The sequence below is a fragment of the Ranitomeya variabilis genome, chromosome 1 (genome assembly GCF_051348905.1).
Source record: "Ranitomeya variabilis isolate aRanVar5 chromosome 1, aRanVar5.hap1, whole genome shotgun sequence".
Lineage (NCBI taxonomy): Eukaryota > Metazoa > Chordata > Amphibia > Anura > Dendrobatidae > Ranitomeya > Ranitomeya variabilis.
The window spans coordinates 274,817,613-274,829,409 of record NC_135232.1 but is presented as its reverse complement, the minus strand read 5'-3'; positions in this window follow the sequence as shown (position 1 = coordinate 274,829,409).

The following is an 11,797-nucleotide window of genomic DNA, read 5'->3' as shown; positions in this document are numbered from 1 at the left end:
CCTGTATATAAACACTGCACAGTACCTCTCCCCTGTATATATACACTGCACAGTACCACTCTCCTGTATATATACACTGCACAGTACCTCTCCCCTGTATATATACACTGCACAGTACCACTCCCCTGTATATATACACTGCACAGCACCTCTCCCCTGTATATTTACACTGCACAGTACCTCTCCCCTGTATATACACTGCACAGTACCAGTCCCCTGTATATATACACTGCACAGTACCACTCCCCTGTGTATATACACTGCACAGTACCACTCTCCTGTATATATACACTGCACAGTACCTCTCCCCTGTATATATACACTGCACAGTACCACTCCCCTGTATATATACACTGCACAGCACCTCTCCCCTGTATATATACACTGCACAGTACCTCTCCCCTGTATATACACTGCACAGTACCACTCCCCTGTATATATACACTGCACAGTACCACTCCCCTGTGTATATACACTGCACAGTACCACTCCCCTGTATATATACACTGCACAGTACCTCTCCCCTGTATATATACACTGCACAGTACCACTCCCCTGTATATATATATACACTGCACAGTACCTCTCCCCTGTATATATACACTGCACAGTACCACTCCCATACCTCCCAACCGTCCCGGATCCCGCGGGACTGTCCTGATTTTGACAGTCAGCCCCGCGATCCCGGGCGGGACATTAGTTGTCCCGCACTACGTGCCTAGGGTGGGGACAATGCAGGGGGCGGCACCTGAGCAAGGTTTGTGGCTGTTTTTTTTTTTTTTTATAAAAGCTGGGTCACCTCCCGACCGACCTCGCCATGAGCCATGCATACAGGAGGGGGGGGGGAATATGAGCCATGCATACAGGAGGGGGGGGGAAATGTGAGCCATGCATACAGGGGGGGGGGAATATGAGCCATGCATACGGGGGGGGGGAATATGAGCCATGCATGCAGGGGGGGGAATATGAGCCATGCATACGGGGGGGGGAATATGAGCCATGCATACAGGAGGGGGGGAATATGAGCCATGCATACAGGGGGGGAATATGAGCCATGCATACAGGAGGGGGGGAATATGAGCCATTCATACAGGGGGGAATATGACCCATGCATACAGGAGGGGGGTCATTATACAGTATTAAGCATCATGTGGGATCATTATACAGTATGGAGAACTGTGTGCCCATTATACAGTATGGAGCATCATGTGCAGCCAGTATACAGTATGGAGCATCATGTGCAGTCATTATACAGTATGGAGCATCATGTGCAGTCATTATACAGTATGGAGCATCATGTGCAGCCAGTATACAGTATGGAGCATCATGTGCAGTCATTATACAGTATGAAGCATCATGTGTGGTCATTATACAGTATGGAGCATCATGTACGGTCATTATACAGTATGGAGCATCATGTGCAGTCATTATACAGTATGGAGCATCATGTGCAGCCAGTATACAGTATGGAGCATCATGTGCGGTCATTATACAGTATGGAGCATCATGTGTGGTCATTATACAGTATGGAGCATCATGTACGGTCATTATACAGTATGGAGCATCATGTGCAGTCATTATACAGTATGGAGCATCATGTGCAGTCATTATACAGTATGGAGCATCATGTGCAGCCAGTATACAGTATGGAGCATCATGTGCGGTCATTATACAGTATGGAGCATCATGTGCGGTCATTATACAGTATGGAGCATCATGTGTGGTCATTATACAGTATGGAGCATCATGGGCAGCCAGTATACAGTATGGAGCATCATGTGCGGTCATTATACAGTATGCAGCATCATGTGTGGTCATTATACAGTATGGAGCATCATGTGTGGTCATTATACAGTATGGAGCACTGTGTGGCCATTATACAGTATGGAGCACTGTGTGGCCATTATACAGTATGGAGCATCATGTGCGGCCATTATACAGTATGGAGCATCATGTGCGGTCATTATACAGTATGGAGCATCATGTGTGTTCATTATACAGTATGGAGCGTCATGTGTGGTCATCATACAGTATGGAGCATCATGTGTGGCCATTATACAGTATGGGGCACTGTGTGGCCATATTTTTTGTTTATAATTATTGTATATGAAACAGTGTGATCAGCAGTGCTAAATGGGTGTGGTTGGGAAGTGGATATGGGTGTGACTAATTATGAATGGGTGTGGTCAGAGGCGTGGCCTAAAATTTGCCGCGGAGCGCTTCGCGCGCCGCAAACTTTGTCCCTCTTTCCCATCTTCAAAAGTTGGGAGGTATGCCACTCCTGTCCTGTATATATACACTGCACAGTACCCCTCCTCCTGTCCTGTATATATACACCGCACAGTACCGCTCCTCCTGTCCTGTATATATACACCGCACAGTACGGCTCCTCCTGTCCTGTATATATACACCGCACAGTACCGCTCCTCCTGTCCTGTATATATACACCGCACAGTACCGCTCCTCCTGTCCTGTATATATACACTGCAGAATTTTCAATAGCTATCACTCATGTAAGAAGTGAAATCTGGCATTATACCATAGCTATATTTCTCTGCTGTATCTGGGCATCATGAATCGTGGTATGTGTTAACCCCTTCACCCCCAAGGGTGGTTTGCACGTTAATGACCGGGCCAATTTTTACAATTCTGACCACTGTCCCTTTATGAGGTTATAACTCTGGAACGCTTTAACGGATCTTGGCGATTCTGACATTGTTTTCTCGTGACATATTGTACTTCATGATAGTGGTAAAATTTTTTCGATATAACTTGCGTTTATTTGTGAAAAAAACGAATATTTGGCGAAAATTTTGAAAATTTCGCAATTTTCCAACTTTGAATTTTTATGCCCTTAAATCACAGACATATGTCACGCAAAATACTTAATAAGTAACATTTCCCACATGTCTACTTTACATCAGCACAATTTTGGAACCAAAATTTTTTTTTGTGACGGAGTTATAAGGGTTAAAAGTTGACCAGCAATTTCTCATTTTTACAACACCATTTTTTTTTAGGGACCACATCTCATTTGAAGTCATTTTGAGGGGTCTATATGATAGAAAATACCCAAGTGTGACACCATTCTAAAAACTGCACCCCTCAAGGTACTCAAAACCACTTTCAACAAGTTTATTAACCCTTCAGGTGTTTCACAGGAATTTTTGGAATGTTTAAATAAAAATGAACATTTAACTTTTTTTCACACAAAATTTATTTCAGCTCCAATTTGTTTTATTTTACCAAGGGTAACAGGAGAAAATAGACCCCAAAATTTGTTGTACAATTTGTCCTGAGTACACTGATACCCCATATGTGGGGGTAAACCACTGTTTGGGTGCATGGCAGAGCTCGGAAGGAAAGGAGCGCCATTTGACTTTTCAATGCAAAATTGACTGGAATTGAGATGGGACGCCATGTTGCATTTGGAGAGCCCCTGATGTGCCTAAACATTGAAACCCCCCACAAGTGACACCATTTTGGAAAGTAGACCCCCTAAGGAACTTATCTAGATGTGTGGTGAGCACTTTGACCCAACAAGTGCTTCACAGAAGTTTATAATGCAGAGCCGTAAAAATAAAAAATCATATTTTTTCACAAAAATGATCTTTTCGCCCCCAATTTTTTATTTTCCCAAAGGTAAGAGAAGAAATTGGACCCCAAAAATTGTTGTGCAATTTGTCCTGAGTACGCTGATACCCCATATGTGGGTGTAAACCATTGTTTGGGCGCAGGGCAGAGCTCGGAAGGGAAGGAGCGCCATTTGACTTTTCAATGCAAAATTGACTGGAATTGAGATGGGACGCCATGTTGCGTTTGGAGAGCCCCTGATGTGCCTAAACATTGAAACCCCCCACAAGTGACACCATTTTGGAAAGTAGACCCCTTAAGGAACTTATCTAGATGTGTGTTGAGCACTTTGACCCAACAAGTGCTTCACAGAAGTTTATAATGCAGAGCCGTAAAAATAAACAATCATATTTTTTCACAAAAATGATCTTTTCGCCCCCATTTTTTTATTTTCCCAAAAAACAGAAGAAATTAGACCACAAAAGTTGTTGTGCAATTTGTCCTGAGTACGACGATACCCCATATGTGGGGGTAAACCACTGTTTGGGCGCATAGCAGAGCTCGGAAGGGAAGGAGCGCTATTTTACTTTTCAATGCAAAATTGACTGGAATTAAGATGGGATGCCATGTTGCGTTTGGAGAGCCCTTGATGTGCCTAAACATTAAAAACCCCCACAAGTGACACCATTTTGGAAAGTAGACCCCCTAAGGAACTTATCTAGATGTGTTTTGAGAGCTTTGAACCCCCAAGTGTTTCACTACAGTTTATAACGCAGAGCCGTGAAAATAAAAATTCTTTTTTTTTTCACAAAAATGATATTTTAGCCCCCAGTTTTGTATTTTCACAAGGGTATCAGGATAAATTGGACCCCAAAAGTTGTTGTCCAATTTGTCCTGAGTATGCTGATACCCCATATGTGGGGGGGGAACCACTGTTTGGGCGCATGACAGAGCTCGGAAGGGAAGGAGCGCCATTTGGAATGCAGACTTAAATGGATTGGTCTGCAGGGGTCACGTTGCATTTGCAGAGCCCCTGATGTACCCAAACAGTACAAACCCCCCACAAGTGACCCCATATTGGAAACTAGACCCCCCAAGGAACTTATCTAGATGTGTTGTGAGAACTTTGAACCCCCAAGTGTTTCACTACAGTTTATAACGCAGAGCCGTGAAAATAAAAATTCTTTTCTTTTTTCACAAAAATGATTTTTTAGCCCCCAGTTTTGTATTTTCACAAGGGTATCAGGATAAATTGGACCCGAAAAGTTGTTGTACAATTTGTCCTGAGTACGCTGATACCCCATATGTGGTGGGGAACCACTGTTTGGGCGCATGACAGAGCTCGGAAGGGAAGGAGCGCCATTTGGAATGCAGACTTAAATGGATTGGTCTGCAGACGTCACGTTGCATTTGCAGAGCCCCTGATGTACCCAAACAGTACAAACCCCCCACAAGTGACCCCATATCGGAAACTAGACCCCCCAAGGAACTTATCTAGATGTGTTGTGAGAACTTTGAACCCCCAAGTGTTTCACTACAGTTTACAACGCAGAGCCGTGAAAATAAAAAATCCTTTTTTTCCCACAAAACTTATTTTTTGGCCCCCAGTTTTGTATTTTCCCAAGGGTAGCAGGAGAAATTGGACCCCAAAAGATGATGTCCAATTTGTCCTGAGTACGCTGATGCCCCATATGTTGGGGTAAACCCCTGTTTGGGCACACGGGAGAGCTCTGAAGGGAAGGAGCACTGTTTTCCTTTTTCAACGCAGAATTGGCTGGAATTCAGATCGGATGCCATGTCCCGTTTGGAGAGCCCCTGATGTGCCTAAACAGTGGAAACCCCCCAATTATAACTGAAACCCTAATCCAAACACACCCCTTACCCTAATACCAACAGTAACCCTAACCACTCCTCTAACCCAGACACACCCAACCCTATTCCCAACCGTAAATGTAATCCAAACCCTAACCCTATCTTTAGCCCCAACCCTTGCCCCAACCCTAGCCCTAACCCTAGCCCTAGCAATAACCCTAGCCCTATCACTAGCCCTAACACTAGCCGTAACACTAACCCTAGCCCTAACCCTAGCCCCAACCCTAGCCCTATCCCTAACCCTAGCCCCAACCCTAGCCCTAACCCTAGCCCTAACCCTAACCCTAGCCCCAACCCTAACCCTAGCCCTAACCCTAGCCCCAACCCTAGCCCTAACCCTAACCCTAGCCCTAACGCTTGCCCTCACCCTAACCCTAACCCTAGCCCTAACTCTAGTCCTAACTCTAGCCCTAACCCTAACCCTAATGGGAAAATGGAAATAAATACATTTTTTAATTTTTATTAAACATACTGATCCAACCATCAGTTATTAAACTGTGCACAGAATCAAGAAGTGTTAAACTAATTTTTTGATAAAAAGATGTAATTTTATTAAGACATACAAAACAAAAACAATAAAACAATGCCTCAAAACCATTGGAAAATTATACACAGGCAGGTAGACGTGAGGACAATTCTATTAGTGGCAGGGAACACCTAGCAATACGTATAGTTTTAATAATTTATTACTTGTTTACGCTAAGCAGAGCATACTAAGAAAATATCTTGATTTAGATTAGTTGCTTAATAATAGTATTACCTGTTTAAATTAATAATATAAATATCATAAGCAAAATTTTCCTGTTAATCTAGTGCTGAGCTTGAAACAATCCAATTAGAACCCATAGTCCAAGGCAATCACGATTTCAGCTGACCATATGTTGTACTAAATAAACCCGCTGTTAGTTTTGCATATAAGATGAGTATTTAAATCATTGTTCAGCTGATTCCTAAGTGCTGCCCTCGATCACAGCCACCCTACACGGAACCAAAATGTAAGGGAAAAACAAATCTAAATAACTGCAAACGTCATACAGTGGGCTAATTGGTCCCACTGTTTAAGCATACCGACATTATATACCTCATAAATGATGGATACAAATAAATCTAATGAGCCAGACGGCAATCCAAAGTAATGCTTAAGACTATGGAGATAGTATAAACTGACACGGCATAACAATATATCCGCATCACTGCACCTTTAGGTACAAACCGAGTAAAACTCCTGCAGCTACGGGCACAAGGCTATGGGAATATTAAAGTTGACACGGCTTTTAAAAAATGCACCTGCACCGTTACAGCTATAGGCGTCAGCCAGATAAAGCTCCTGCCGCTACAGGTACAAGGCTGAAAGTCATGTGAGCCAACACCGCTTGAAAACACACCTGCACCATTGCAGCTACGGGCACAGGCCAGCTGAAGATCCTGCCACCCTACAGACTATGCCATGCATGTAGCAACGGTAACTAACAAAAGACGTGAAAAACCTGTGATATACGTATTACCTGACAATAAGGTGTTCACCGCTTACAGCCACTCGTAGCACGCCACTCACTGCCTGGAAACCCCGACGCGCGTTTCGCGTTAGCTTCCTCTTGGGGGTGTCGCTATTATGCTTCAAGCGGTCAGAGATTTCTAACTTTGTTTAGGTCTTGTTCATTGGTTAAGGGTTGCTATAAAGCTCTGTGACGCCTCACTATAGACACACCCCCAAGAGGAAGCTAACGCGAAACGCGCGTCGGGGTTTCCAGGCAGTGAGTGGCGTGCTACGAGTGGCTGTAAGCGGTGAACACCTTATTGTCAGGTAATACGTATATCACAGGTTTTTCACGTCTTTTGTTAGTTACCGTTGCTACATGCATGGCATAGTCTGTAGGGTGGCAGGATCTTCAGCTGGCCTGTGCCCGTAGCTGCAATGGTGCAGGTGTGTTTTCAAGCGGTGTTGGCTCACATGACTTTCAGCCTTGTACCTGTAGCGGCAGGAGCTTTATCTGGCTGACGCCTATAGCTGTAACGGTGCAGGTGCATTTTTTAAAAGCCGTGTCAACTTTAATATTCCCATAGCCTTGTGCCCGTAGCTGCAGGAGTTTTACTCGGTTTGTACCTAAAGGTGCAGTGATGCGGATATATTGTTATGCCGTGTCAGTTTATACTATCTCCATAGTCTTAAGCATTACTTTGGATTGCCGTCTGGCTCATTAGATTTATTTGTATCCATCATTTATGAGGTATATAATGTCGGTATGCTTAAACAGTGGGACCAATTAGCCCACTGTATGACGTTTGCAGTTATTTAGATTTGTTTTTCCCTTACATTTTGGTTCCGTGTAGGGTGGCTGTGATCGAGGGCAGCACTTAGGAATCAGCTGAACAATGATTTAAATACTCATCTTATATGCAAAACTAACAGCGGGTTTATTTAGTACAACATATGGTCAGCTGAAATCGTGATTGCCTTGGACTATGGGTTCTAATTGGATTGTTTCAAGCTCAGCACTAGATTAACAGGAAAATTTTGCTTATGATATTTATATTATTAATTTAAACAGGTAATACTATTATTAAGCAACTAATCTAAATCAAGATATTTTCTTAGTATGCTCTGCTTAGCGTAAACAAGTAATAAATTATTAAAACTATACGTATTGCTAGGTGTTCCCTGCCACTAATAGAATTGTCCTCACGTCTACCTGCCTGTGTATAATTTTCCAATGGTTTTGAGGCATTGTTTTATTGTTTTTGTTTTGTATGTCTTAATAAAATTACATCTTTTTATCAAAAAATTAGTTTAACACTTCTTGATTCTGTGCACAGTTTAATAACTGATGGTTGGATCAGTATGTTTAATGGTTAGATAGAGTGTTTTACCCATCCCTAGTGTGTGGTAATGGGTTTGGGGCATATGTTTACATTTTTTAATTTTTGTATTTTTCCCTAACTAAGGGGGTGATGAAGGGGGGTTTGATTTACTTTTATAGCGGGTTTTTTAGCTGATTTTTATGATTGGCAGCCGTCACACACTGAAAGACGCTTTTCATTGCAAAAAATATTTTTTGCGTTACCACATTTTGAGAGCTATAATTTTTCCATATTTGAGTCCACAGAGTCATGTGAGATCTTGTTTTTTGCGGGACGAGTTGACGTTTTTATTGGTAACATTTTCGGGCACGTGACATTTTTTGATCGCTTTTTATTCCGATTTTTGTGAGGCAGAGTGATCAAAAACCAGCTATTCATGAATTTCTTTTGGGGGAGGCGTTTATACCGTTCCGCGTTTGGTAAAATTGATAAAGCAGTTTTATTCGTCGGGTCAGTACGATTACAGCGATATCTCATTTATATCATTTTTTTTATGTTTTGGCGCTTTTATACGATAAAAACTATTTTATAGAAAAAATAATTATTTTGGTATCGCTTTATTCTCAGGACTATAACTTTTGTATTTTTTTGCTGATGATGCTGTGTGGTGGCTCGTTTTTTGCGGGACAAGATGACGTTTTCAGCGATACCATGGTTATTTATATAAGTCTTTTTGATCGCGTGTTATTCCACTTTTTGTTTGGCAGTATGATAATAAAGCGTTGTTTTTTGCCTCGTTTTTTTTTTTTTTTTCTTACGGTGTTTACTGAAGGGGTTAACTAGTGGGGCAGTTTTATAGGTTGGGTCGTTACGGACGCGGCGATACTAAATATGTGTACTTTTATTGTTTTTTTTTTATTTAGCTAAAGAAATGTATTTATGGGAATAATAAATATATATATTTTTTTCTTTATTTAGGATTTTTTTTTTTTTTTACACAAGTGGAGAATTTTTTTTTTACTTTTTTACTTTGTCCCAGGGGGGGACATTACAGATCATTGATCTGACAGTGTGCACAGCACTCTGTCAGATCGACGATCTGCTGTGCAGGGCTGCAGGCTTACCAAGCGCCTGCTCTGAGCAGGCACTCGGTAAGCCACCTCCCTCCCTGCAGGACCCGGATGCCGCGGCGATCTTGGATCCGGGACCTGCGGCGAGGAGGGAGGTAGGAGACCCTTGGAGCAACGCGATCACATCGCGTTGCTGCGGGGGTCTCAGGGAAGCCCGCAGGGAGCCCCCTCCCTGCGCGATGCTTCCCTATACCGCCGGCACACCGCGATCATGTTTGATCGTGGTGTGCCGGGGGTTAATGTGCCGGGGGCGGTCCGTGACCGCTCCTGGCACATAGTGCCGGATGTCAGCTGCGATATGCAGCTGACACCCGGACGCGATCGGCCGCGCTCCCCCCGTGAGCGCCGCCGATCGGTGATGACGTACTATCCCGTCGGTGGTCATACGGGCCCACCCCACCTTGACGGGATAGTACGTCCGATGTCAGGAAGGGGTTAAAGGGGGGTTGGCCCACTGAGACTCTTTCGCCCGGGGCCCTCAAAAACCTGGAGCCGGCCCTGGCTGCGCTCTGCAAACGACTTTCGACTAACCTCTGCACTAATCCGTACCTCCCACTCCTATACTTCTCCCGTGCTGCGCCAATCCTCTGGAATGCTCTACCCCAAGATATTAGGTCCATCCACAATTTGCATAGTTTTAGGCGCTCCCTCAAAACACATTTGTTCAGAGCGGCCTATCATGTTCCCTAATCAAAGTCATTTTAGGTTTGTGTGTCTGTGTGTAGCCCATTCACTATCTCCATCTACCCCCCACCCCCTGAAGATGGCTAGACCATCATTGTAAATACATCATTGTAAATACACACCTGTACTTTGTATCTCCCCCACCTCATTGTAGATTGTAAGCTCACGAACAGGATCATCTTATTTTGCTTTATTGTATTGTTAACGTTGTTACTTATGACTGTTGTGTTTGAAACTGTTAAGCTGTAAAGCGCTGCGGAATATGTTGGCGCTATATAAATAAAGATTATTATTATTATTCCTAGTACGTCCCTTCTGTGGTCTTGTGGAAGGTAAAGGAGTGAGGACAGCTGTCCCTGCTGGATGCTATCTGGGGCTGAAATCTCCCAGCCTGAATTATAAATAAATTATCACCCACAGCAGGGGAGACTCCACTTATCTCTGGTTTCTATCTTTGCACACTCCTGCCCTGTCACAAGCTGAGGTCTGTGCTGCCTGTGCAAATATCACCCCTGGCAGTTCTCCCTCCCCTAATACCCCAGTTACTTGAGAGGGAGACCCCTCATCTGACATAGCCCCCCTCCAGCTTCACTTATAACCTGGCTGTAGTGACTGCATTTTCTACTTAAACAGCCTCATGCTCTTCGAATAATAAAACTCTAAAGGAGTTAACCCTTTACTGGAAAAACACAGGCATCTAGCAGTGCTGTCTTGAAGAGCGGCATCCCAAAAGCCCTCCTAACCACTAAGGAGAATACTGCAGATGCTGAGGTGCAGTTTTAGTTGGGTGTTTCCCGTATTCAAACTTTCTGACCATCTTTTAATATATTGCTTATATTGTTAAAAAGGCCTAAGAACTTTTCGTTATTATAAAGGGCTCTTCTCTAGCTCTCTGCTGACATCAAGTGGCCCATTCATTTAACCACATCTTTATTTCTAGGTTTAAGTGATTATATCTACACAAACTGTGACAACATGGCCATGTTGCGGTTTTTACTGCAGATCTGCAGCAGTTTTCTATGCGGTATACAGTACCATGTTAACCTATGGAAAATAAAAACCGCTGTGCACATGCTGCGGAAAAAAAATGCGCGGAAACGCAGCGGTTTATTTTCTGCAGCATGTCAATTCTGCAGCAGTTTTACACCTGCTCCATAATAGAAAACTGCAGGTGTAAAACCGCAGTAGAATCCGCACAAAAAACGCGGTAAATCTGCAATAAATCTGCAGGAAAAACGCAGTGTTTTTGCCCTGCGGATTTATCAAAATCAGTGCGGAAAAATCCGCACACCATTCCGCAGCATGTGCACATGGCCTAATTATCTTCACTATACCCCTCTTTACTATAGAGTCCCTAAAGCACAATAATACCCGCATGCAAGAGAAAATAGACATGTAGGACACTAACTCTACTGCACGGCAACAAAAAATAAGAGGGGCCATGCACCATACTTACCCCAGAACCAGAGGCGTAGCTCAGTAGATGACCGTGCTGTTACTGAAGATAATCTCTATATAAAGACCGATATGGATATTACCGCCATATGGTCAGTGGTAGATACCAGCCCTACAGAGGTCACAGCACAGTTACAGATAATGTCTAAGGGTACGTGTCCACTTTCAGGATGGCCGGCGGTTTGGAAGGAGCGGCAAACTTGCTCCGCCCCCTTCTGTGACGCGATGATGCCGGATGTGTTCATTGCACACATCCGGCATCATCGCACCCCATACATAGGGCC